The sequence below is a fragment of the Elephas maximus genome, chromosome 1 (genome assembly GCF_024166365.1).
Source record: "Elephas maximus indicus isolate mEleMax1 chromosome 1, mEleMax1 primary haplotype, whole genome shotgun sequence".
NCBI classification, from domain to species: Eukaryota; Metazoa; Chordata; class Mammalia; order Proboscidea; family Elephantidae; genus Elephas; species Elephas maximus.
Genome location: NC_064819.1, coordinates 95,350,565 through 95,378,156, shown reverse-complemented (window position 1 = coordinate 95,378,156; position 27,592 = coordinate 95,350,565). Strand labels below are relative to the sequence as shown.

At 38.9% G+C, this 27,592-nt stretch overlaps 1 protein-coding gene across 4 annotated transcripts in view; it reads left to right on the top strand.

Moving 5' to 3' along the window:
• Positions 1 to 27,592, top strand: part of LOC126078851 (HLA class II histocompatibility antigen, DQ beta 1 chain-like) — a 215,417-nt gene that overhangs the window by 68,135 nt on the left and 119,690 nt on the right. The gene's annotated exons all lie outside the window — the stretch shown is intronic.

The window sequence follows — 27,592 nt, the reverse complement described above, 5'->3', positions numbered from 1 at the left end:
AGAAAAACACCTCTTTGAGTTTTAGGTAAATGAAAATTTATGAAATAGTATACAAAAATGTTTACCATAAAGGAAAAAAATGGTAAACTGACACATAAAAATTAAGAACTTCTGTTAATCAAAGGAATCCATTAAGATAACAAAAAATCCAAACAGAGAGTAAGACAAGATATTTCCAATGCGTATTTCCAACAGAAGGAGTCATTTCTAGAATGTACAAAGAACTTCTATAAATCACTTCTATTAGCCAATACCAAAGAGGTAGGCAACATAATAGAAAATGGATAAACAACTTTAACATTCACTGTACAAAACAGAATATCCAAGTGGTCAATAAACATAAAGAGGTACTCAACCACATTAATCATTATAAATTATAAATATGGTATTTAAACTCACAATGTGATATCTCCATGTACTCACCAGAATTGCTATAAAGGAAGAGATAAAAGAGAATATCAAGTTTTGGCAAGTACTGAAGCAATTAGAATTTTCGCATATTGCTGGTAGGAGTGTAAATTGCTACAAACATTTAAAATATTTTCTTTGGCAGAATCTACAAAAGGTGAAGGTTAGGCATAGGCTACGACATAGAAATTCTACTAGTGTACATACCCAAAGGAAGTATGTTCATATGCCTGCCAAAAGGCATATAAAAATGTTTATAATGGATAAATACAAACTGGAAACTCTAAAAATTACATCAAGAGTTTTTGCTAGGAAGCGGGGCCAAGATGGCAGAGTAGTCGGTTCCAGTGATACCTCTTACAACAAAGACCCCCCAAAAAACAACAGAAACAATTATATACATGACAAACTAGGAGCCCTGAACATCAAACACAAAGATAGGAAAGCAGACTGAGTGGCAGGGGGAGGGAGGGATGGTTCAGAAGCAATAAGGAGTTGCCAGACATGTTTCAGCAGGAACCAGCGCCCCTCAGGCACAATGCCCTGGAATGACTGTGGTGTGGCTGGAGGTAGTGTTCGGGACACAGTTTCCCCAGGGAGAGACAGTGAGCCACACAGTCTACACACATCTTCGGAACCAGAGAATAACAGCGCTGTCAGCAAAATCTAAGTACTTGCATGAAATTTACCACACCTCCAGCTCCCCAGCCAGCTTCAGTGGCTGTCAATTTCCTTGGGTCTGAGATAGGTCCTACTGCACATCCTGAGCAATTCTCCCAGCTTGGGAAGGAATAAATTAACAATTGGTGGAAAGGATAATCTGCCAGCTCCACTAAGCTGGAGAGCTAAGGACAGGAGCGGCTTCTGTCCAGGCACAAATTGTCCGTGGACTTTGAATGCCTTTCACCCCTGCATTTCAGGAGATCAGGCCCTTGTTACTGCAACAGTGTATGTGTTTGAGATCTGACTTCAACTGTCTCAGCTGTGCTGGGAAGAGGTGAGTTTTTTTGATGTTTCACACCAATTTGTCTATTAAACAGGGTCCTCACCTATCCACATCAGGGCCTACGGACTGGTGGCTTCACTCACATCACCTAGCCACCTGCAAGGGGTCCAAGGATAAGTGGTGCCTCCCAGTCCTTACAACCAAAAGCACTGGGTGCCCATGGTCTGGCTGCAGAACCCATCCACCTGTGTACTTTAGGGGACAGGGAAGCGCTTTCCTCACGGACACCCAGGGGACAGTTGTCAGCCCCCTGCCTTGTTCAAAGCGTGACCCCCTGCTACAGCCAGATAACCTGTGCCTACACCAATCACCCCTGCCTCTCTATGACTGTAGGACAGAGCCTGTACCACACCCTTGATGACCAACTACCTGGACACCTGAGCTGAATCCGTACAAGAAAAGTGAATAGAATCCTAGGCTCAGAGTCATCTGGTGACAAGACATTAGAGCTTCAAAGGCAAAAATAATCAAGCTAGCTCACTCAAGTAGCCTGTCCAGGCATATCAAAGACAAAAGCAAAACAAAAGCAAGAAGCTAAGATACAGTAACCAAACATAAAATAAATTAATGCAATAACTTATAGATGGCTCAGAGACAACCGTCAATATCAAATCTCATAAAGAAGCAGACCATGATTTCTTCAAAAAGTTCTGAAAACAAAGAATAAAGGAACCTTCCTGATGAAGATATCTTCCTAGAACTATCAGATGTAGAATACAAAAGATTAATATATAGAACTCTTCAAGGGATCAGGAAGGAGATCAGGTAAAATGCAGAATAAGCCAAGGAACACACAGATAAAGCAGTTGAAGAAGTTAAAAAGGTTACTCAAGAACATAATGAAAAAATTAATAGGCTGCAAGAATTCATAGAGGGATAGCAATCAGCAATTCAGAAGATTAACAATAAAATTACAGAATTAGACAACTCAGTAGAAAGTCAGAGGAGCAGATTTGAGGAAATGGAAGAGAAAATTAGTGAGTTTGAAGATAAAACACTTGGAACCAATTTACTCAAAGAAAAATCAGGTAAAAGAATTAAAAAAAAATGAAGAAACTCTAAGAATCATGTGGCACTCTACCAAGAGAAATAACCTACAAGTGATTGGAGTACCAGAACAGGGAGGGATAACACAAAATATGGAGAGTATTGTTGAAGATTTGTTGGCAGAAAATTTCCCTGGTATCGTGAAAGATGAGAAGATATCTATCCAAGATGCTCATCGAACCCCACATAAGGGGGATCTCTAAAGAAAGTCACCAAATTGTAATCAATTTTCCAAAACCAAAAACAGAGGATTTTAAGAGCAGCCAGGGATAAATCAAAAGTCACCTACAAAGGAGAGTCAATAAGAATAAGCTTGGGCTACTTGGCAGAAACCATGTAGGCAAGAAGGCAATGGGATGACTTATATAAAGCACTGAAGGAAAAAAAAATTGCCAGCCAAGGATCGTATATCCAGCAAAACTCTTTCTCCAATATGAAGGTGAAATTAGGAAATTTCTAGACAGACAGAAGTTCAGGGAATTTGTAAAAATGAAACCAAAATTACAAAAACAAAAAACAAAAAAAAACTGAAGAGAGCTCTCTAGTTAAGAAAACCAATAATATCAGATATCAACCTAAGGTAACCACAAAGGAGACTAACAATCCTGCACATCAAAGTTAAATGCAAGGAAAACATAATGTCTCAACAAAAACAAAAACAATGAATAAGAGGAAAAGACAATTTATAAAGATAGACTACTCAGCACAAAAATTTAGTGGAAAAAAAGAAACTGTCAACAACACACAAAAAAAGACATCAAAAGGATAGCACTAAACTCTTACCTATCCATAATTACACTGAATGTAAATGGACTAAATGCACCAATAAAGAGACTCAGAGTGGGAGAATGGATAAAAAAACATGATCCATCTATATGCTGCCTACAAGACACACACCTTAGACTTAAAGACACAACAAACTAAAACTCAAAGAATGGAAAAAGATATATTAAGCAAACAACAATCGAAAAAGAGCAGGAGTGGCATTATTAATTTCTGAGAAAATAGACCTTAAAGTTAAATCCACCCAAAGGATAAGGAAGGACACTATATAATTATTACAGGAACAAAATACCAGGAGGATACAACCATACTAAATATTTATGCACCCAATGACAGGGCTTCAAGATACACAAAACACCAACATTGAAAAGTGAGATAGATAGCTCCACAGTAACAGTAGGAGACTTCAACACACCACTTTTGCTGAAGGACAGAACACCCAGAAAGAATCTCAATAAAGACATGGAAGATCTGAATGCCGCAATCGACCAACTCGACCTTAAAGACAAATATACAACACCCCACCCAACAGTAGGCAAGTATACTTTCTTTTGCAATGCACATGGAACATTCTCTAGAATAGACAACATATTAAGTCATAAAGCAAGCCTTAAGAGAATCCAAAACATAGATATATTACAAAACATATTCTCTGACCATAAAGCCATAAAGTAGAAATCAATAACAGAAAAAGCAGGGAAAAGAAATCAAACACTTGGAAACTGAACAACACTCTGCTCAAAATGACTGGGTTATAGAAGACATTAAGTATGGAATAAAGAAATTCGTAGAATCCAATGAGAATGAAAACGCTTCCTATTCAGAGCCTTTGGGACACAGCGAAAGCAGTGCTCAGAGGTCAGTTCATATCAATAAATGCACACATACAAAAAGAAGAAAGGACCAAAATCAAAGAAGTCTCCCTACAACTGGAGTAAATAGAAAAGGAGCCACAAAAGAAACCCTGAGACAGCAGAAGAAAATAAATAATAAAAACGAGAGCAGAATTAAATGAAATAGAGAAAACAACAGAAAGAGCTAACAAGCCAAAAGCGGTTTCTTTGAAAAAATTAACAAAATTGATAAATCATGGGTCAAACTGACAAAAGAAAATCAGGAGAGGAAGCAAGTAACCTGAATAAGAAATGACATGGGCAATACAACAACAGGCCCAACTGAAATTAAAAGGATCATATCAGATTACTACAAAGTAGAATTGTACTCTAACAAATTTGAATATGTAGAAGTAATGTAGGAATTTCTAGAAACACACTACCTACCTAAACTAACACAAACAGATGCAGAACAGCTTAATGAACCCATGACAAAAGAAGAGATTGAAAAGGTAAGTAAAACACTGCCAGCAAAAAAAAAAAAAAAAAAAGCCCTGGCCCTGCCAGCTTCACTGGAGAATTCTACCAAACTTCCAGAGGAGAATTAACACCACTATTACTAAGGTATTTCAGAGCATAGAAAATGGTGGAATACTCCCATACTCATTCTGTACCAAAACTAGGCAAAGACACCACAAAAAAAGAAAATTACAGACCTACATCCCTCATGAACTTAGATGCAAAAATCCTCAACAAAATTCTAGCCAATAGAATTCAACAACATATCAAAAAATAATTCACCACGACCAAGTGGGATTCATACCAGGTATGCAGGGATGGTTCAACAATAGAAAAACAATCAATGTAATCCATCACGTAAATAAAAAAGACAAGGTAAACATGCTATTATCAATTAACGCAGAGAAGGCATTAGACATGGTTCAACACCCATTCATGATAAAAACTCTCAGCAAAATATGCATAGAAGGAAAATTCTTCAACAAAATAAAGGGCATTTATACAAAGCCAACAGCCAACGTCATCCTAAATGTAGAGAGTCTGAAAGCATTTCCCTTGAGACCGAGAACCAGACAAGGATGCCCTTTATCACCAACTCTTATTCAATGCTGGTCTGGAGGTCCTAGCCAGGGCAACTAGGCTAGATAAAGAAATAAAGGGCATCCAAATTGGTAAGGGAGAAGTAAAAGTATCTCTCTTTGCAGATGACATGATCTTATACACAAAAACCCTAAAGGATCCTCAAGAAAACTCTGAAAGTAATAGAAGAGTATCGGGATACAAGATAAACATACAAAAATCAGCTGGATTCCTCTACACCTACAAAGAGAACGTAGAAGAGGAAATCACCAAATCAATACTATTTACAGTAGCCCCCAAGAAGATAAAAGACTTAGGAATAAATCTAACCAGAGATGTAAAAGACCTATACAAAGAAAACTGCAAGGCTCTGCTGAAGAAACCAAAAGGACCTACATAAGTGGAAAAACATACCTTGCTCATGGATAGGAAGACTCAACGTTGTTAAAATGTCTATTCTACTAGAAGTGATCTAGAGATACAATGCAATTCCGATCCAAATTCCAATGACTTTTTTTAATGAGATGGAGAAACAAATCACCAGCTTCATGTGGAAGGGAAAGAGGCCTTGGATAAGTAAAGCATTACTGAAAAAGAAGGACAAAGTGGGAGACCTCACACTACCTGATTTTAGAACATATTATACAGCCACAGTAGTCAAAACGGCCCGGTACTGGTAAACAACAGGCACATAGACAAATGGAACAGAATTGAGAATCCCAGCAAATCCATCCACATATGAGCAGCTGATTTTGACAAAGGCCCAAAGTCAGTTAAATGGGGAAAGGGGAGTCTCTTTAACAAATGGTGCTGGCATAACTGGATATCCATCTGCCAAAAAATGAAAGAAGACCCATACCTCACGCCATGCACAAAAACTAACTGAAAATGGATCAAAGATCTAAATATAAAATCTAAAAATGATAAAGGTCATGGAAGAAAAAATAGGGACAATGCTATGAGCCCTAACACATGGCATAAACAGTACACGAAACATTACTTGCAATGTACAAACACCAGAAGAGAGACTAGATAACTGGGAGCTCCTAAAAATCAAACACCTATGCTCCTCCAAAGACTTCATCAAAAGAGTAAAAAGATTACCTACAGATTGAGAGAAAGTTTTTAGCTGTGACATTTCTGTTTAGTGTCTGATCTCTGAAATCTACATGATACTGCAAAAACTCAACAACAAAAAGATGAATAACCCAATTAAAAAATGGGCAAAGGATATGAGCAGTCACTTCACCAAAGAAGACATTCAGGCAGCTACCATATATATGAGGAAATGCTCAGAATCATTATCCATCAGAGAAATGCAAATCAAAACTGCAATGAGATACCATCTCACTTCAACAAGGCTGGGCGTTAATCCAAAAATCACAAAATAATAAGTGTTAGAGAGGTTGTGGATAGACTGGAACACTTATACACTGCTGGTGGGAACGTAAAAATGGTACCACCACTTTGGAAATCGTTTTGGCACGTCCTTAAATAGCTAGAAATAGAACTACCATAAGATTCAGCAGTCTCACTCCTTGGAATATATCCTAGGGAAATAAGAGCCTTTACACGAACAGACATATGCACACCCTTGTTCATTGCAGCACTGCTTACAACAGCAAAAAGATGGAAGCCACCAAGGCGCCCATCAATGGATGAATGGTTAAATAAATTATGGTATATTCACATAATGGAATACTATTCAATGATTAAGAACAAAGATGAATCTGTGAAACATCTGATAACATGGAGGAATCTGTAAGGCATTTATGCTGAGTGAAATTGTTGTTGCTGTTATTAGGTGCTTTTGAGTCGGCTCCAACTCATACTGATCCTATGCACCACAGTATGAAACACTTCCCAGTCCTACGCCATCCTTACAATCTTACATAGCTTTACTTCTGTTCCATGTTCTCTTCTGAATCCAGTCTGAATTTCTGGCAGTTCCCAGCCATGTATTGCTGCAATAGTTTTTGAATGATCTTCAGCAAAATTTTACTTGAGTGAGATATTAATGATATTGTTCAATGACTTCACATTCTCTTGGATCACTTTTGTTTGGAATGGGCCATTTATAAATCTCTACCATTTGATTGGCCAAGTAGCTCTTTTCTAAATTTCTTGGCGTAGATGAGTGAGTGCTTCCAGAGTTGCATCCATTTGTTGAAAAATCTTGACTAGTATTCCATTAATTCCTGGAGCCTAGTTTTTCACCAATGGCTTCAGTGCAGCTTGGAAATCTTCCTTCAGTACCATTGGATGGCACAGTGGTTAAGTGCTTGGCTGCTAACCAAAAGATCAACAGTTCGAATTTACCAGCCGCTCCTTGGAAACTGTATAGAAGAGTTCTACTCTGCCCTATAGGGTCACTATGAGTTAGAGCTGACTCGATGGCAACCAGTTTTTAGTTTTTATGGTACCATTGGTTCTTGATCATATGCTACCTCCTAAAATGGTTGAACTCTGACCAATTCTTTTCAGTACAGCAACTCTGCCCATTTCTTTAACGTTCTTTTGATATTTCCTGCCTCATTGACTATTTTTTCCATAGAATCCTTCAATACTGCAACTCGAGGATTGAAAATTTTCTCCAGTTCTTTCTGCTTGAGAAATGCCAAGAGTGTTTTCCCCTTTTGGTTTTCTAACTCCAGGTCTTTGCACATTTCATTATAACACTTTACTTTGTCTTCTTGAGCTGCCTTTTGAAATCTTCTGCTCAGCTCTCTTATGTGATCATTCCTTTGGTTCATTTTCCCTACTCTACATTCAAGAGCAAGTTTTGGAGTTTCTTCTTCCATCCATTTTGGTCTTTCCTTCCTGTCTTTAATAATCTTTTGCTTTCTTCATGTATGGTGTCCTTGATGTCATCCCACAAATTGTCTGGTCTTCCGTCATTAGTGTTCCATGTGTTAAATCTATTTTTGAGATGATCTCTAAAATTCAGGTGGGATATACTCAAGATCATCCTTTGTCTCTCGTGGATTTGTTTTAATTTTCTTCAGCTTTAACTTGAACTTGAATATGAGCAATTGATGGTCTGTTCCCCAGTTGGCTTCTGGCCTTGTTGTGACTGATGATATAGAGCGTCTCCATCTTCTTTTTCCACAGATGTAGTCGATTTGATTCCTGTGTATTTCGTCTGGTGTGGTCCAAGTGTATAGTTGCTATTTATGTTGTTGAAAAAAGATGTTTGCAATGAATAAGTCATTGGTCTTGCAAAATTCTATCATGTGCTCTCCAACATCATTTCTTTTACCAAGGCCATAGTTTCCAACTACTGATCCTTCTTCTCTTTACTTCCAACTTTGCATGCCCATCACCAGGAATTATTAATGCATTTTGCTTGCATGTTTGATCAATTTTAGACTTCAGAAGTTGGTAAAAATCTAGTACGTAGTCATTTGAACAGAACAAGGGAATTTTGTGTGGTTTAAAATCAGAAAAGGTGTGCATCAGGGTTGTATCATTTCACCACGATTATTCATTCTGTATGCTGAGCAAATAATCTGAGAAGCCTGATTATATGAAGAAGAACTCAGCATCAGGATTGGAGGAAGACTCATTAACAACCTGCAACATGCTAATGACACAACCTTGCTTGCTGAAAGTGAAGAGGACTCGAAGCACTTACTGATGAAGAATAACGAGTACAGCCTTCAGTATGGATTATACACCAAGTTAAAGAAAACAAACATCCTTGCAACTAGACCAATGAACAACATCAAGATAAATGGAGAAAAGTTTGAAATTGTCAAGGATTTATTTTACTTGTATCTACAATCAAAACCCATGGAAAGTAGCATCTGAGAAATCAAAGGTGTATAGCACTTGAGAAACCTGCTGCAAAAGACCTCTTTAAAATATTTAAAAGCAAGATGTCCCTTTGAGGACTAAGGAGCACCTGACATAGCCATGCTGTTTTCAATCCCCTCATATGCATGCAAAAGCTGGAAATGAATAAAGAAGACAGAAGAATTCATGCCCTTGAATTATGCTGTTGGCAAAGTATATCGAAAATACCATGGATTCTCTGAAGGACAAATAAATCTGTCTTGGAGGAAGTACAGACAGAATGGTCTTTAGAAGCAAGGATGGTAAGACTTTGTCTCCCATACTTGGGATATGCTATGATGAAAAGAACATCATGCTTGGTAAAGTAGAGGGTGAGCTGAAAGAAGATCCTCAATGAACAGGATTGACACAGTGGCAGCAACAATGAATTCAAACATAGCGATGGTTTTGAGGATGGTATGGGACTGGGCAATGTTTCCTTCTATTGTCCTTAGTGTCTCTATGAGTTGGTTCTGACTTAGGGGCATATAACAACAACAACAATGATTAAGATGTTAAAGTCTCAGATGGGAAAGAGAGACTGCAGGTAAGATCAGGTAAGATTGATAGGTATTATCAGCAGAGAAAGAGGCACTATAGGGAAGAATCAAATGGAAATGCTAGAAATAAAATACATTAACAGAAATTAAGAATGCTTTTGACAAGCTATTCAGCCACCTTGATGAGGCCAAGGAAATAATCAATGAATTTCAAATAGGTCAATAAAAATTTCTCAGAGTGAAACACAAGGATAAAGAAGAGTTAAAAAAAAAAATTGAAAATGAAGGTGATGTAAAACTTCTGAAGGCAAACATATGTTAATCCACTTGATATATTACCACAGCTCTTGGATGCTAGTCTAGGTTTTTCCCACTCTTTTTTCTCTTTATGTTTCACTTAGGATCATTTCTATTTGGTATTATATAGAGTTAAAAATTTTTCAATAATCTCATTTTGAAATAATTACAGAGTCACAGGAAGTTGTAAAGATAGGACAGTGAGCTCCTATATTCTCTTCCCTCATTTGCCCCCATCAGTTCTTCTTAGTTAATTACAGTACAATATCAAAACTACCCCCCACGTGTCTGTCAGTTTGTCAGCTTGTGCATTGCTGTGATGCTGGAAGCTATGCCACCAGTATTCAGATACCAGCAGGGTCACCCACGGAGGGCAGGTTTCAGCTGAGCTTCCAGACTAAGACAGACTAGGAAGAAGGACCCGGCAGTCTACTTCTGAAAAGCATTAGCCAGTGAAAACCTTATGAATAGCAGCTGAACATTGTCTGTTACAGTGCTGGAAGATGAGCCCCCCAGGTTGGAAGGCACCCAAAAGACGACTGGGGAATAGCTGCCCCCCCCCCCCCGCAAAGTACAGTTGACCTTAATGACGTGAATGGAGAAAAGCTTTCGGGACCTTCATTTGCTGATGTGGCATAACTCAAAATGAGAAGAAACAGCTGCAAACAGCCATTAATAATCAGAACCTGAAATGTAGGAAGTATGAATCTAAGAAAATTGGAAATGGTCAAAAATGAAATGGAGGAAGGTGCGGCCAAGATGGCTGACTAGGTAGAAGCTACCTCGGATCCCTCTTGCAATAAGGACTCAGAAAAACAAGTGAATCGATTACATACATGACAATCTACGAACCCTGACCATCAAACACAAATCTAAAGAGCTGACCTGAGTGACAGAGACATAGAACGAACAACCATGGGGAAGCAAAGACTGCTTTAGGAGTCTGGAGCCAGCATCCCAGTCAGGAAACCTTGTTCCTGGGCTTTGGATTGGGTGCAGGGAAGCTGAGCACGGCATCCTGAGATGGCGCAAACATGGGACGCAGCCCTAGCCCAAGAAGTGACCTCAGGGGAAGCCCAGCCAGTGCATGCAGGCAGCACAGTGTCGTGGCTGACAGGAGGAGAAGTCACAGGGAGACAGCGACTGGTTTTGGAGCCTGGAGTGTGGTGTCCCAGCTGGGGAACCTTGGTGCTGGGCTTTGGACTGGGAGCGGAGGAACTGACCACGGCTTCTGAGACAGCACAAGCACGGGACATGGGCCTGACCCACGGGGGCAATCTCGACCCAGCCAACGCACACAGGCTACACACTCCTCGGGAATCTCAGATAAAACAGTCATCACCAAACAAGATAAGTAACTTTGTCTATATTCCGGGGTGCTACTCTCTCCTATTTATCTGATCCCTCCCCTCCTCTTCCCAGGCGGCTTCATTAACATTGGAATTTCCTGAGCCAGACAGTGAAGTGTGCTGTGGTTTTTCGTTTTTTTAGTCTTTTCCTAACCCATTCTCCTGGCCTGAGAGAAGCAGCTACAAAAAACCCAGGGACCAAAAATCCTTCCCTAATTGGACTAAAAATACAGAACCAGCTCCAGCCAAGCATATGTGATCCACAGTCTTGGGCTTTCATCCCTACAGGGAACAGGGTGGCTATTATAATGCAAAGGCAATTCTGATAGGGATCTGGCTGTAATCGTTTTAGCGCATTACTGGAAAGACAAGTTTCCCCAGCCTGATACCTGTGTATATTCAACAGAGCCCTCACTGACCCACAACAGGGAACTGAGGGCTGAAGCTCCCCCCAGACCATCTAGCCTCCTGCTTTAGGGGTCTAAGGAGGATGACACCTACCAATCTGTAGAGGTACTTGCACTGGGGGCCCAAGGTACAGCTGCAGAGTCCATCCACCAAAGTGTCTTAGGAATAGAGACACACCTACCTCACTGGCACTTGGGAGAAGCCTGTCAGCATCTGCCCCCCCTGGAGTGTGAACCCCTGCTGCTACTAGAATCTGGTGCTCACAACTATCACCACTACTTCTCTAGGTGGATAGGTGACAGTCTGCACCACACACTTGATCACCCAAAATCAGATTCTACTCAAGAATAGTGATTGGACTCTTAGGCTTATATATCTGGTAATAGCCCAAACCAGCTGGTAATAGGACACAAGTGATTTAAGGGCTACAACAATCAAGACAGAGCAATCTAGTAGCCCATCTACATAGACTGAAAGAAAACAAAACAAGATAAAACTCAGCGAGCAAATATAAAATAAATCACTACGATATCTTAGAGATGGCTCAGAGACAGCAGTCGATATCAAACCACATAAAGAGGCAGACCATGATTGCTTCTACGACTCCCCAAACTAAAGAATCAAAATCTTTCCCAAATGAAGATACAATCCTGGAATTGCCAGATGCAGAATATAAAAAAACTAATTTACAGAATGCTTCAAGACATCAGGGATGACCTCAGAAATGAAATAAGGCAATCTACAGAAAAAGCCAAGGAACACACTGATAAAACAGTTGAAGAAATCAAAAAGATTATTCAAGAACATAGTGGAAAAATTGATAAGCTGCAAGAATCCATAGAGAGACAGCATTCAGAAATCCAAATGTTTAACAGTAAAATTACAGAATTAGACAACTCAATAGGAAGTCAGAGGAGCAGACTCGAGCAATTGGAACGCAGAGTGGGGGATCTGGAGGACCAGGGAATTGACACCAATATAGCTGAAAAAAATCAGATAAAAGAATTAAAAAAAATGAACAAACCCTAAGAATCATGTGGGACTCTATCAAGAACAACTTGCATGTAAATGGAGCCCCAGAACAGGGAGGGATAACAGAAAATACAGAGAGAATAGTTGAAGATCTGTTGGCAGAAAACTTCCCTGACATCATGAAAAATGAAAGGATATCTATCCAAGATGCTCATTGAACCCCATAAAAGATTGATCAAAAAGAAAATCACCAAGACATATTATCATCAAACTTGCCAAAACTAAAGATAAAGAGAAAATTTTAAAAGCAGCCAGGGAGAAAAGAAAGGTCTCCTACAATGGAGAATCAATAAGTTCAGACTACTCAGCAGAAACCATGCAGTCAAGAAGGCAATGGGATGACATATACAGAGCACTGAAGGAGAAAAACTGCCAGCCAAGGATCATATATCCAGCAAAACTCTCTCTCAAATATGAAGGTGAAATTAAAACATTTACAGATAAACACAAGCTTAGAGAATTTGCAAAAACCAATCCAAAGCTACAAGAAATACTAAAGGAAATTGTTTGGTCAGAAAATCAATAATATCAGATACCAGCACAACACAAGGTCACAGAACAGAACATCCTGATATCAACTCAAATAGGGAAATCACAAAAACAAATTAAGATTAATTTCGAAAAGAAAAAAACGCTCAAAACAGGGAATCATTGAAGTCAATATGTAAAAGATAACAAGAATCAAAAAGAGGGACTAAATACAGGAGACATAGAACTGCCATATGGAGAGGGAAACAAGGCAACATAGGACAATACAAGTTAGGTTTTTACTGAGAAAAATAGGGGTAAATATTAAGGTAACCACAAAGAGGTATAACAACTCCATAACTCAAAATAAAAACCAAGAAAAACAACAACTCAGCAAACATAAAGTCAACTACCATGAAAATGAGGAACACACAATTTACAAAGAGAAACATCTCAGCACAAAAAAGTAAGTGGAAAAATGAAATTGTCAACAACACACATAAAAAGGCATCAAAATGACAGCACTAAACACATACTTATTTATAATTACGCTGAACGTAAACGGACTAAATGCACGAATAAAGAGACAGAGAGTCTCAGACTGGATAAAGAAACACGATCCGTCTATATGCTGCCTACAGGAGACACACCTTAGACTTAGAAACACAAACAAACTAAAACTCAAAGGATGGGAAAAAAATATATCAAGCAAACAACAAGCAAAAAAGAGCAGGAGTAGCAATATTAATTTCTGACAAAATAGACTTTAAACATAAATCCACCACAAAGGATAAAGAAGAACACTACACAAGGATAAAAGGGACAATTGACCAGGAAGATATAACCATATTAAATATTTATGCATCCAATGACAGGACTGCAAGATACATAAAACAAATTTTAACAGAACTGAAAAGTGAGATAGACATCTCCACAATTATAGTAGGAAACTTCAACACACCACTTTCGGAGAAGGACAGGACTTCCAGTAAGAAGCTTAATAGAGACACGGAAGACCTAATTGCTACAATCAACCAACTTGACCTCATAGACTTTTACAGAACACTCCACCCAACAGCTGCAAAGTATACTTTTTTCTCTAGCGCACATGGAACATTCTCTAGAATAGATCACATATTAGGTCATAAAACAAACCTTTGCAGAATCCAAAACATCAAAATATTACAAAGTATCTTCTCAGACCACAAGGCCATAAAAGTGGAAATCAATAACAGAAAAATTAGAGAAAAGAAATCAAATACTTGGAAACTGAAAAATACCCTGCTGAAAAAAGACTGGGTTATAGCTGAAAAAAGACTGGGTTATAGAAGACATTAAGGAGGGAATAAAGAAATTCATAGAATGCAATGAGAATGAAAGCACTTCCTTTCAAAACCTCTGGGACACAGCAAAAGCACTGCTCAGAGATCAATTTATATCGATAAATACACACACACATAAAGAAGAAAGAGCCCAAATGAGAGAACTGTCCCTACAACTTGAACAAATAGAAAGCGAGCAACAAAAGAATCCATCAGACATCAGAAGAAAACAAATAATAAAAATTAGAGCTGAAATAAATGAATTAGAGAACAGAAAAACAATTGAAAGAATTAACAAAGCCAAAAGCTGGTTCTTTGAAAAAATTAACAAAATTGATAAACCATTGGCCAGACTGACTAAAAAAATACAGGAAAGGAAACAAATAACCCGAATAAGAAAGGAGATGGGCCACATCACAACAGACTCAACTGAAATTAAAAGAATCATATCAGATTATTATGAAAATTGTACTCTAACAAACTTGCAAACCTAGAAGAAATGGATGAATTCCTAGAAAAACACTACCTACCTAAACTAACACAATCAGAAGTAGAACAACTAAATAGACCCATAACAAAAAAAGAGATTGAAACGGTAATCAAAAAACTCCCAACAAAAAAAAGCGCTGGCCCGGACGGCTTCACTGCAGAGTTCTACCAAACTTTCAGAGAAGAGTTAACACCACTACTACTAAAGGTATTTCAAAGCATAGAGAATGACGGAATACTACCTAACTCATTCTATGAAGCCACCATATCCCTGATACCAAAACCAGGTAAAAAAAAAAAAAAGGTAAAGACACCACAAAAAAAGAAAATTACAGGCCTAAATCCCTCATGAACATAGACGCAAAAATCCTCAACAAAATTCTAGCCAATAGAATTCAACAACTGATATGTCTTCCAGGTGACATCTTTGCTCTTCAACACTTTGAAGAGGTCCTACACAGCAGATGTAACCAATGCGATGCATCTTTTGATTTCTTGACTGCTGCTTCCATGGCTGTTGATTGTGGATCCAAGTAAAATGAAATCCTTGACAACTTCAATCTTTTCTCCCTTTATCATGATGCTGCTCATTGGTCCAGTTGTGAGGATTTTTGTTTTCTTTATGTGGAGGTGCAATCCATACTGAAGGCTGTGGTCTTTGATCTTCATTAGTAAGTGCTTCAAGCCCTCTTCACTTTCAGTAAGCAAGGTTGTGTCATCTGCATAATGCAGGTTGTTAATGAGTCTTCCTCCAATCCTGATACCTCGTTCTTCTTCATATACTCCAGCTTCTTGGATTATTTGCTCAACATACAGATTGAATAGATATTTTGAAAGAATACAACCCTGACGCACAAGACCACGTGGGATTTATACCAGGTATGCAAGGCTGGTTTAACATTAGAAAAACCATTAATGTAATCCACTATATAAATAAAACAAAAGACAAAAACCACATGATCTTATCAATTGATGCAGAAAAGGCATTTGTCAAAGTCCAACACCCATTTATGATAAAAACTCTCAGCAAAATAGGAATAGAAGGAAAATTCCTCAACATAATAAAGGACATCTATACAAAGCCAACAGCTGACATCACCCTAAATGGAGAGAGCCTGAAAGCATTTCCCTTGAGAACGGGAACCAGACAAGGATGCCCATTATCACCGCTCTTATTCAACATTGTGCTAGAGGTCCTAGCCAGAGCAATTAGGCTAGACAAAGAAATAAAGGGCATCCGGATTGACAAGGAGGAAGTAAAATAATCTCTATTTGCAGATGACATGATCTTATACACAGAAAACCCTTAGGAATCCTCCAGAAAACTACTGAAACTAATAGAAGAGTTTGGCAGAGTCTCAGGTTATAAGATAAACATACAAAAATCACTTGGATTCCTCTACATCAACAAAAAGAACATCGAAGAGGAAATCACCCAATCAATACCATTCACAGTAGACCCCAAGAAGATAAAATACTTAGGAATAAATCTTACCAAACATGTAGAAGACCTATACAAAGAAAACTACAAAGTACTAGTGCAAGAAACTAAAAAGGACCTACATAAGTGGAAAAACATACCTTGCTCATGGATAGGAAGACTTAACATAGTAAAAACGTCTATTCTACCAAAAGCCATCTATACATACAATGCACTTCCGATCCAAATTCCAATGACATTTTTTAATGTGATGAAGAAATAAATCACCAACTTCATATGGAAGGGAAAGAAGCCCCGGATAAGCAAAGCATTACTGAAAAAGAAGAAGAAAGTGGGAGGCCTCACTCTACCTGATTTTAGAACATATTATACAGCCACAGTAGTCAAAACAGCCTGGAACTGGTACAACAACAGGCACGTAGACCAATGGGACAGAATTGAGAACCCAGATATAAATCCATCCACATATGAGCAGCTGATATTTGACAAAGGCCCAGTGTCAGTTAAATGGGGAAAAGATAGTCTTTTTAACAAATCGTGCTGGCATAACTGGATATCCATTTGCAGAAAAATGAAACAGGACCCATACCTCACACCATGCACAAAAACTAACTCCAAGTGGATCAAAGACCTAAACATAAAGACTAAAACGATAAAGATCACGGAAGAAAAAATAGGGACAATGTTAGGAGCCCTAATACAAGGCATAAGCAGAATACAAAACATTACCAAAAATGATGAAGAGAAACCAGATAACTGGGAGCTCCTAAAAATCAAACACCTATGCTCATCTAAAGACTTCACCAAAAGAGTAAAAAGACCACCTACAGACTGGGAAAGAATTTTCAGCTATGACATCTCCAACCAGCGCCTGATCTCTAAAATCTATATGATTCTGTCAAAACTCAACCACAAAAAGACAAACAACCCAATCAAAAATTCGGCAAGGGATATGAACACGCACTTCACTAAAGAAGATATTCAGGCAGCTAACAGATACATGAGAAAATGCTCTCGATCATTAGCCATTAGAGAAATGCAAATTAAAACTACAATGAGGTTCCATCTCACTCCAACAAGGCTGGCATTAATCCAAAAAACACAAAATAATAAATGTTGGAGAGCCTGCGGAGAGATTGGAACTCTTATACACTGCTGGTGGGAATGCAAAATGGTACAACCACTTCGGAAATCTATCTGGCGTTTTCTTAAAAAGTTAGAAATAGAACTACCATACAATCCAGAAATCCCACTCCTCGGAATATACCCTAGAGAAATAAGAGCCTTCACAGAAACAGATATATGCACACCCATGTTTATTGCAGCTCTGTTTACAATAGCAAAAAGCTGGAAGCAACCAAGGTGTCCATCAATGGATGAATGGTTAAATAAATTATGGTATATTCACACAATGGAATACTATGCATTGAAAAAGAACAGTGACGAATCTGTGAAACATTTCATAACATGGAGGAACCTGGAAGTCATTATGCTGAGTGAAATCAGTCAGAGACAAAAGGACAAATATTGTATAAGACCACTATTATAAGATCTTGAGAAATAGTATAAACTGAGAAGAACACATACTTTTGTGGTTATGAGTGGGGGAGGGAGGGAGGGTGGGAGAGGGTTATTTACTGATTAGTTAGTAGATAAGAACTACTTTAGGTGCAGGGAAGGACAATACTCAATACACGGAAGGTCAGCTCAACTGGACTGGACCAAAAGCAAAGAAGTTTCTGGGATAAACTGAATGCTTCAAAGGTCAGCGGAGCAAGGGCGGGGGTTTGGGGACTATGGCTTAAGGGGACTTCAAAGTCAATTGCCAAAATAATTCTATTATGAAAACATTCTGCATCCCACTTTGAAATGTGGCATCTGGGGTCTTAAATGCTAACAAGCAGCTGTCTAAGATGCATCAATTGGTCTCAACCCACCTAGATCAAAGAAGAATGAAGAACACCAAGGTCACACGATAAGTATGAGCCCAAGAGACAGAAAGGGCCCCATGAACCAGAGACTTACATCATCCTGAGACCAAAAGAACTAGATGGTGCCCGGCCACAACCGATGACTGTGCTGACAGGGAGCACAACAGAGAACCCCTGAGGGAGCAGGAGAATAGTGGGATGCAGAGCTCAAATTCTCATAAAAAGACCAGACTTAATGGTCTGACTGAGACTAGAGGAATCCCGGTGGTCATGGTCCCCAAAGCTTCTGTTGGCCCAGGACAGGAACCTTTCCCCAAGACAACTCATCAGACATGGAAGGGACTAGACAATGGATTGGTGAGAGATGCTGACGAAGAGTGAGCTACTTGTATCAGGTGGACACTTGAGACTGTGTTGGTATCTCCTGTTTCGGGGGGAGATAGGAGGGTAGAGAGGGTTAGAAACTGGCAAAACCTTCACAAAAGGAGAGTCTGGAAGGAGGGAGCAGGCTGACTCATTAGTGGGAGAGTAAGTGGGAATATGGAGGAAGGTGTATATAACCTTATATGTGACTGACTTGATTTGTAAACTTTCACTTAAAGCACAATAAAAATCATTTTAAAAAATGAAATGGAACGCATAAACATGTATATCCTAGGCATTAGTGAGGTGAAATGGACTGGTAAAGGCCATTTTGAATCAGAGAATCATATAATCTACTATGCTAGGAATGACAACTTGAAGAGGAATGGTGTTGCATTCATCATCAAAAAGAACATTTCGAGATCTATCCTGAAGTACAACGCTGTCAGTGATAGGATAATATCCATACACCTACAAGAAAGACCAGTCAATACAACTATTATTCAAATTACTGACCAACCACTAGGGCCAAAGATGAAGAAATAGAAGATTTTTATCAGCTGCTGCAGTCTGAAATTGATCAAACATCCAGTCAGGATGCATTGATAATTCCTGGAGATTGGAATGCGAAAATTGGAAACGAAGAAGAAGGATCAGTAGTTGGAAAATATGGCCTTGGTGATAGAAACAATGGCAGAGATTGATAGAATTTTGCAAGACCAATGACTTCTTCATTGCAAGTACCTTCTTTCACCAATATAAACGGTGACTATACACAAGGACCTCACCAGATGGAACACACAGAAATCAAATTGACTACATATGTGGAAAGAGACTACAGAAAAGCTCAATATCATCAGTCAGAACAAGGCCAGGGGCCGACTGTGGAACAGACCATCAATTGCTCATATGCAAGTTCAAGCTGAAACTGAACAAAATCAGAGCAAGTCCATGAGAGTCAAAACATGACCTTGAGTATATCCCACCTGAATTCAGAGACCATGTGAAAATAGATTTGAGGCATTGAACACTAGTGATCGAAGATCAGAGGAGTTGTTGAATGGCAACAAAGACATCATCCATGAAGAAAGGAAGAGGTCACTGAAAAGACGGGAAGAAAGAAAAGACCAAGATGGATGTCAGAGGAGACTCAAACTTGCTCTTGAGCATCGAGCAGCTAAAGCAAAAGGAAGAATTGATGAAGTAAAAGAACTGAACAGAAGATTTCAAAGGGCGTCTCGAGAAGACAAAGTAAAGTATTATAATGGCATGTGCAAAGAGCTGGAGATGGAAAACCGAAAGGGAAGAAACGCTCGGCATTTCTTAAGCTGAAAGAACTGAAGAAAAATTTCAAGCCACGAGTTGCACCGGTGAAGGATTCTATGGGGAAAATATTAAACGACGCAGAAAGCATCAAAAGAAGAAGGAGGGAACACACAGAGTCATTATACTAAAAAGAATTAGTTGATGTTTATCTATTTCAAGAGGTGGCATATGATCAGGAACCGATGGCACTGAAGGAAGAAGTCAAAGGTGCTCTGAAGGCTCCAGGAATTGATGGAATATCAATTGAGATGTTTCAACAAACAGATGCAGTGCTGGAGGTGTTCACTCATCTATGGCAAGAAATATGGAAGAGAGCTTCCTGGCCAACTGACTGGAAGAGATCCATATTTATGCCTATTCCCAAGAAAGGTGATCCAACCGAATGTGGAAATTATAGAACAATATCATTAATAGCGCACGCAAGTAAAATTCTGCTGAAAATCATTCAAAAATGGCTGTAGCAGTATATCGACAGGAAACTGCCAGAAATTCAGGCTGGTTTCAGAAGAGGATGTGGAACCAGGGATATCATTGCTGATGTCAGATGGATCCTGGGTGAAAGCAGAGAATACCAGAAGGATGTTTACTTGTGTTTTATTGACTATGCAAAGGCATTCGACTGTGTGGATTGTAACAAAATTATGGAGAACACTGGGAACAATGGGAATTCCAGAACACTTAATTGTGCTCATGAGGAACCTTTACATAGATCAAGAGACAGAACAAGGGGATACTGTTTAGTTTAAAGTCAGGAAACGTGTGCATCAGGGTTGTATTCTTTCACTATACCTATTCAATCTGTATGCTGAGCAAATAATCTGAGAAGCTGGACTATATGAAGAAGAAAGGGGCATCAGGATTGGAGGAAGACTCATCAACAACCTGCATTATGCAGATGCCACAATCTTGCTTGCTGCAAGTGAAGAGGACTTGAAGCACTAACTAAGGAAGATCAAAGACCACAGCCTTCAGTATGGTTTGCAGCTCAACATAGAGAAAACAAAAATCCTCACAACTGAACCAATGAGCAACATCTGTTTATCACAGAGAAAAGGTTGAAGTTGTCAAGGATTTCATTTTACTTGGATCCACAATCACCAGCCACGGAAGCAGCAGTCAAAAAATCAAAAGACACATTGCATTGGGTTAATCTGCTGGAAAGGGCCTCTTTCAAATGCTGAAGAGCAAAGATGTCACCTTGAAGACTAAGGTGTGCCTGACCCAAGCCATGGTATTTTCAATCACATCATATGCATGTGAAAGCTGGACAATGAATAAGGAAGACCGAAGAAGAGTTAATGCCTTTGAATTGTGGTGTTGGCGAAGAATATTGAGTATACCATGTACTTCCAAAGGAACGATCAAATCTGTCTTAGAAGTATAGCCAGAATGCTCCTTAGACGCAAGCAAGGATGGTGAGACTGCGTCTTGCATACTTTGGACGTGTCAGGAGGGACCAGTCCCTGGAGAAGGACATCATGCTTGCAGAGTACAGGGTCAGCGGAAAAGAGAAAGACCCTCAATGAGGTGGATCGACTCAGTGGCTGCAACAAAGAGCTCAAGCATAACAACGATTGTGAGGATGGCGTGGGACTGGGCAATGTTTCATTCTGTTGTGCATAGGGTCGCTGTGAGTCGGAACTGACTGGACAGCACCCAACAACAACAACATCAAAACTGTGTGTGTGTTTGGTCCTATGCGATTTTATCATATATGTACGTTTGTGTAACCACCACTGCAATCAAGATACAGAACTATTCCGTCACCACAGATATCACCCTTGTGCTACCCCTTTAGATTCACACCCACTACCCTCTTCCTCACCATTCCTAAACCCTGGCAACAACTAATTTTCACTCCACTTATATAATATTTGTCATTTTGAGAATGCTGCTTAAAGGTGATCATACAGTCTGTGAGCTCTTGATATTGGCTTTATCACTCAACATAATGCCTTTGAGTTCTATCCAAAGAGTTGCTTGCATCCTTAAGTCATTCATTTTTCATTGCTAAGTTGTATTCCATGGGATGGATGTACCAAGCTTGTTTAACCAATTGTCTATTGTAGGGCATATTAGTTGTTTTCACTTTTTGCCTATTGAAATAAAGCTATGAACAATCAGGTACGGACTTTTGTGTACACTAAGTTTTCATTGCTCAGGGATTGATGGCTAGAAGTGTGACTGTTGGGTCAGGTAGTAAGTTAGTTTTTTAAGAAAGTGTCAAATTATTTTCCAGAGTGGGTATAACATTTCACATTTCTACCAGCAATGCATGAGAAGTCCAATTTCTTTGCATTTTTGTCAATATTTCATATTGCCACTATTTTATTATTTTTACTAGTCCTTTGTGGAATACCTGCTTTGTAAATATTTTCCCCTAGTCTGCAACATGCTTTTTCCATCCTGTTAACACGGTCTTTTTCAGAGGAAAAGTCTTTAATCTTAATGAAGTCTAATTCATTGATTTTTATTTTATGAATTGTGCTTTTCACATCATATTTAAGGAGTGTTCACCAAACCCTAGATCCTGAAGATTATTTTCTGTTTCCATCTAAAAGTTTTATAATTTTATGTTTTACCTTTAAATTTTTAATCCATTTTGACTTAGTTTTTGTATAAGGAATTAGGTTTAGATCAAGGTTCCTTTTTTTTTTGGCCTGTGCATATCCAATTGCTACATAACCATTTGTAGAAAACATTGTCCTTTCTATTTAATTGTTTTTGCTCCTTTGTCAAAAATCAGTTGGCCATTCTGTGTGAATCTATTTTCAGGTTTCCTTTTCTGTTTTATTGATATATATTTTAATCCCTCTGCCAATATCACCTGATCTTGATTAATATACAGTTGCCCTCTGTACTTGTGGGTTCATTCGTGGATTTAACAAACCACAGATTGAAAACATTCAAAAAAGAAAATTCCAAAACACAAAACTTGAATTTTCTGTGCGCTGAGCACTAGCTAAATCCATACGAATAAAGTGATGTCCAGGCATCCCCTGCTGTAGCCTCTTGCCATCTTACAGGCCCTCAGTCTCTCTCCAGTGCTGTTGTTTGAGCATTGTTCACCTTGCATTCCGTTTGCTTGCTACTTGTGTGTACCCTTTATTTCAGTGGGAAAATGGCTCCTAAAAAGCAATGAAGTGGTCAAAACAATGCCTCCAAGCATAGCGTGAGAGGGGTTGAGGACAGTGAGGGGAAAGAGTTTCAGGTTAGTAAAGGATGGCTGACTAGCTCTGGAAGGCAAGAGCTCTAGCCTCGAGAACTTCAAGATCATGGGCAAGTGAGCACAGGTGGATGCCCAGGTTGCATCGTTGTGCACAGAAGAGCTCCAGAAACTCAAAGAAGAGAAAGGCTACTGTCATTAATTCAATCGTGTTCCCCCAAAATATGCGTATCAATTTGGCTAGGCCGTGATTCCCAGTATTGTGTGATTGCCATTTTGTAATCTGATGTGATTTTCCTATTTGTTGTAAACCCTATCTCTATGTTAATGAGATGGGATTAATGGCACTTGTGTTAATGATGCAGGACTCAATCTACAAGATTAGACTGTGTTTTAAGCCAACCTCTTTTGAGATATAAAAGAGAAAAGTGAGCAGAGAGACATGGGGACCTCATATCACCAAAAAAACAATGCCAGGAACAGAGCATGTTCTTTGGACCTGAGGTTCCTGCACTAAGCTCTTTGATCACAGAAAGACTGATGACAAGGATCTTCCTTCAGAGCTGACAGAGAGAGAAAGCCTCCCCTGGAGCTGACGCCCTGAATTTGGACTTCTAGCCTCCTAGACTGTGAGACAATAAACTTCTGTTTGTTAAAGCTATTCACTTGTGGTATTTCTGTTATAGCAGCACTACATAACCTTCCAGAGCAAGTCTTCAATTGTGATGAAACAACTGTTTACATGGCATTTGCATTGTATTAGGTATTATTAGTCATCTATATAGATGTTTTGGAGCCCTGGTTGTGCAGTGGTTATGAGCTTGGCCGCTAAACAAAACATCTGCAGTTTGAATCTACAAGCTGCTCTTTGGAAACTCTATGGGGCCGTTCTACTCTGTTGCATAGGGCCTCTATGATTTGAAGTGGACTCATCGGCAAAGGGTTTGGTTTCGTTTAGAGGTGATTTATAGTATCCAGAAGCCTGTGTGTAGGTTACATGCAAATACTATGCCATTTTGTATAAGGGACTTGAGCCTCCATGCCTTTTGGTATCTGCGTGGGTCCTGGAACCAATAATGAGAGAGGGCTGTACCTAGATAATAAATCTTGAAATCAGGTAGATTGTTTCCTCTCCCTTTTTTCTTTTTCAAGATTGTTTTAGCTATTTTAGTTCCTTTGCCTTTTGCTATAAATTCGAAAATAATCTTGCGTATATCTACAATTTTTTTTCTGGGATTTTGGTAAAAAAAAATATGGTAGGAATTGTGTTAAAACTGCATATACCAATTTTGGTAGAATTGACATTTTTACTATGTTGAGTCCTCCAATTCATGGACATGGTATGTCTCTCCCTTTTTTTTTTTAGATCTTCTTTGATTTCTTTAGGAGACTTAGTGGCACAATGGTTAAGAGTTGGGCTGCTAGCCAGAAGGTTGGCAATTTGAATCCACTAGCCACTCCTTGAAAACCCGATGAGGCAGTTCTACTCTGTCCTATAGGGTTGCTATGAGTTGGAATCTACTCTACGGCAGTGGGTCTGGTTTGGTTTTAGTTTTTTATTTCTTTTCATCAGTGCTTTCAGTATTTTGTAGTTTTCAGCATACAAATCCTATGCTTGTTTTGCTATACTTACGTCAAAGTATTTACTTTTGGGGGAAGTACCAATTATTAAATCTTATTGTATTTTAAATTCTGGTTTCCATGTGTTCATTGCTAGTGTGTAGAAGTACAATTGATTTTTGGAAGTTAATCTTCTATTCTGAAACCTTGCTTAACTTGCCTACTGGTTCTTGGATTTTTTTTTTTTTAATTTCCAGTAAATTTGTTGGGAATTTCTTTATAGACAATTACAAATGTGAGTGGTTTTATTTCTCCTTTTTCATCACCTGTATGTATCATTTCCTTTTCCTGCATTGTTTCACTGGCTACAACTTTTAGTTGTTAAATCTGATGTTACCTACAGGATTTTTGTAGTTTATCAGGTTGAGGAAATTTCCCTCTATGCTTTTATGCATCATTGATATAATGGTGTCATTTTTCTTTTTTGCTTATTAATATGTTGGATTACATTGATTAATTTTTGTATATTTAACCAACCTGGAAAAAATTCTACTTAGTCATGATTATAATTTTTTTAATATATTGCTAAATTCTGTTTTCTAGTATTTTTTTAAAGGTTTTTGCATCTATATTCATGAGGGATATTAGTCTGCAATTTTATTTTGTACCGTCATTGTCTGGTTTTTGTATCAGATAACACAGGCTTCATAAAACCATTTGAAAAGTGTTTCCTCCTCTTGTATTTTTGTGGAGATTGTGTAGAATTGGTGTTAATTTTTATATAAACATTTGGTAGAACTCTTCAGTAAAGACACCTGGCCCTGGAGATTTCTTTTTGGAGAGTTTTTAATTACAAATTCAATTTCATAATAATTAACTTCTTCTTGTTGCTGTTGTGTGCTGATGAGTTGATTCTGATGGATAGTGAAGCTATAGGACAGAGTAGAACTGTCCCATAGGGTGCCCTAGGCTGTAATATTCATGAAAGCATTTCATCAGGTCTTTTCTCCTGCAGAGCCGCTCTTAGGTTCAAATCTCCGACCTCTGGGTTAGCAGCCGAGTGCTTAACCGTTGGGTCTCCAGGGCTCCTTCTATAATAATAATAGGTTCATTCAAATTATCTATTTTATACTGGGAGAGTTGTGGTAGTTTATATATTTTGAGCAATCTGTTTCATCTAAGTTATCAAATTTATGTGTATAGAGTTGTTCGCTATATTCTCTTATTTATTTTACTTTTTATTGAGGTACAGGTGAAAATTTACACAGCAAATAAGTTTCCCACTCAACACTTCATACACAAATTGTTCCCTGACATTGGTTGTTGTCCCTGCAATGTATCAGCACTCTCCCCATTTCTACTCTGGCTTTCCATTTCCATCCCTCCAGTTTTCCTGTCTTTCTTTACCTTCTCATCTTTGCTTCTGGGCAAATATTGCCTGTTCGGTCTAGTATAGTGGAGTGTTCTAAGGAGCAGATTCCTCGAGGGTGTTAATGTTTATATTATAGGCCAATCTATTATTTGGCTGAATGGTGACCTCCGGGAGTGGCTTTGCTTCCAGGCTAAAAGGGTAATACACAGAATAGTCTTGGGGGTTCCTTCAGTCTCTACCACTCCAGGAAGCCTGGCCTTTCTTAAGAATTCGATATTTTTTTCTGCCTTTTTCTCCCATCCTAATGGGGACTTTCTACTGTGTGCCCGATCAGAGCAATCAGTAGTAGTAGCTGGCCACCACCTAGTTCTTCTTGCCTCAGTCTAGAGGAGGTTGTGGTTCACATGGGCCATTAGTGTTTTGGACTAGTTGCTTCTTTGAGTCTTTAGTTTCCTTCACTGTCCTTTGCTTCAGACAGGAGAGACCAACAGTTGTATCTTAGATGACTATACCCAAGCTTTTAAGACCCCTCACACTACTTACCACATTAGCATGTAGAACACTATCTTTATGAACTATATCTTACACCAATCGATCTAAATGTCCTCCAAGACTATGGTCTTTAGCCTTGAAGCCCAGTAACTCAGTCCCATGAGATGTTTGGATATGTCTAAGAAGTTTACATAACTGTGCCCCTCTGTGCTCTATTGTATTTATGAACATATATAGCAGCACATATAAATAAGTATACACAAATGCCCACAGCTATTTTATACCTATATATGCACGTGCATATCCTCCAATGCACCCTCCCACAGCTATACGGCATGCCTATCTACCTCTGTGACCACTCACAAATTTTTGGTTGTTAATGCCATTGTTGCAGAATTGTATATGGTATGGTAACTGCTGCAGTTGCCCTTTACATATTCCCTTATTTTTTGATATGAGGAGGAATTGCAGTGATATCATCACCTGTTTCATTCCTGATATAGGTAATTTTTGTCTTCTGTTTGCCTTTGTCAGTCTTGCTAGAGGTTCATCAATTTAATTGATCTTTTCAAAGAAACAGCTTTTGCTTTACTGATTTTCTCTCTCTCTTTTTTTTTTCTGTTACCAGTTTTATTGATTTCTGCTCATATCTTTTTTCTTTCTTTCATTTTACTTATGTCTCTGCATGGGACACACATTGCCTGGTCCTGAACACCTTGCCTTCACAGGGGCCCAGCAGGTGATTCAGGTGAGACGCCCCTGAATCAGGATGTTTGTCCGAGTCGCTTCCTCTCAGGCCAGCCTAGCAGTGGCTGCCCTGAGTAATGTAGCCCTGATGTGGACAGTGTAGAGAACTCTAGAGAATGCTGGGTCAGGTGGAAGCAGCTGGTAGAAACCCAAACTAGAGCTGGGCAGATGAGATTTTAGCCAATTAGAAAAAGGATTCCTAGCTGACACATTTGTTGGTAGTTGAAAAGTCTGTGTGAAGAGGCCTCTGAGGCTGGGTAATCCCCAGGTCTGAGGCAGCCTACACTGCACAGCTCCAGAACAGAGCTGTGTACAAGAGG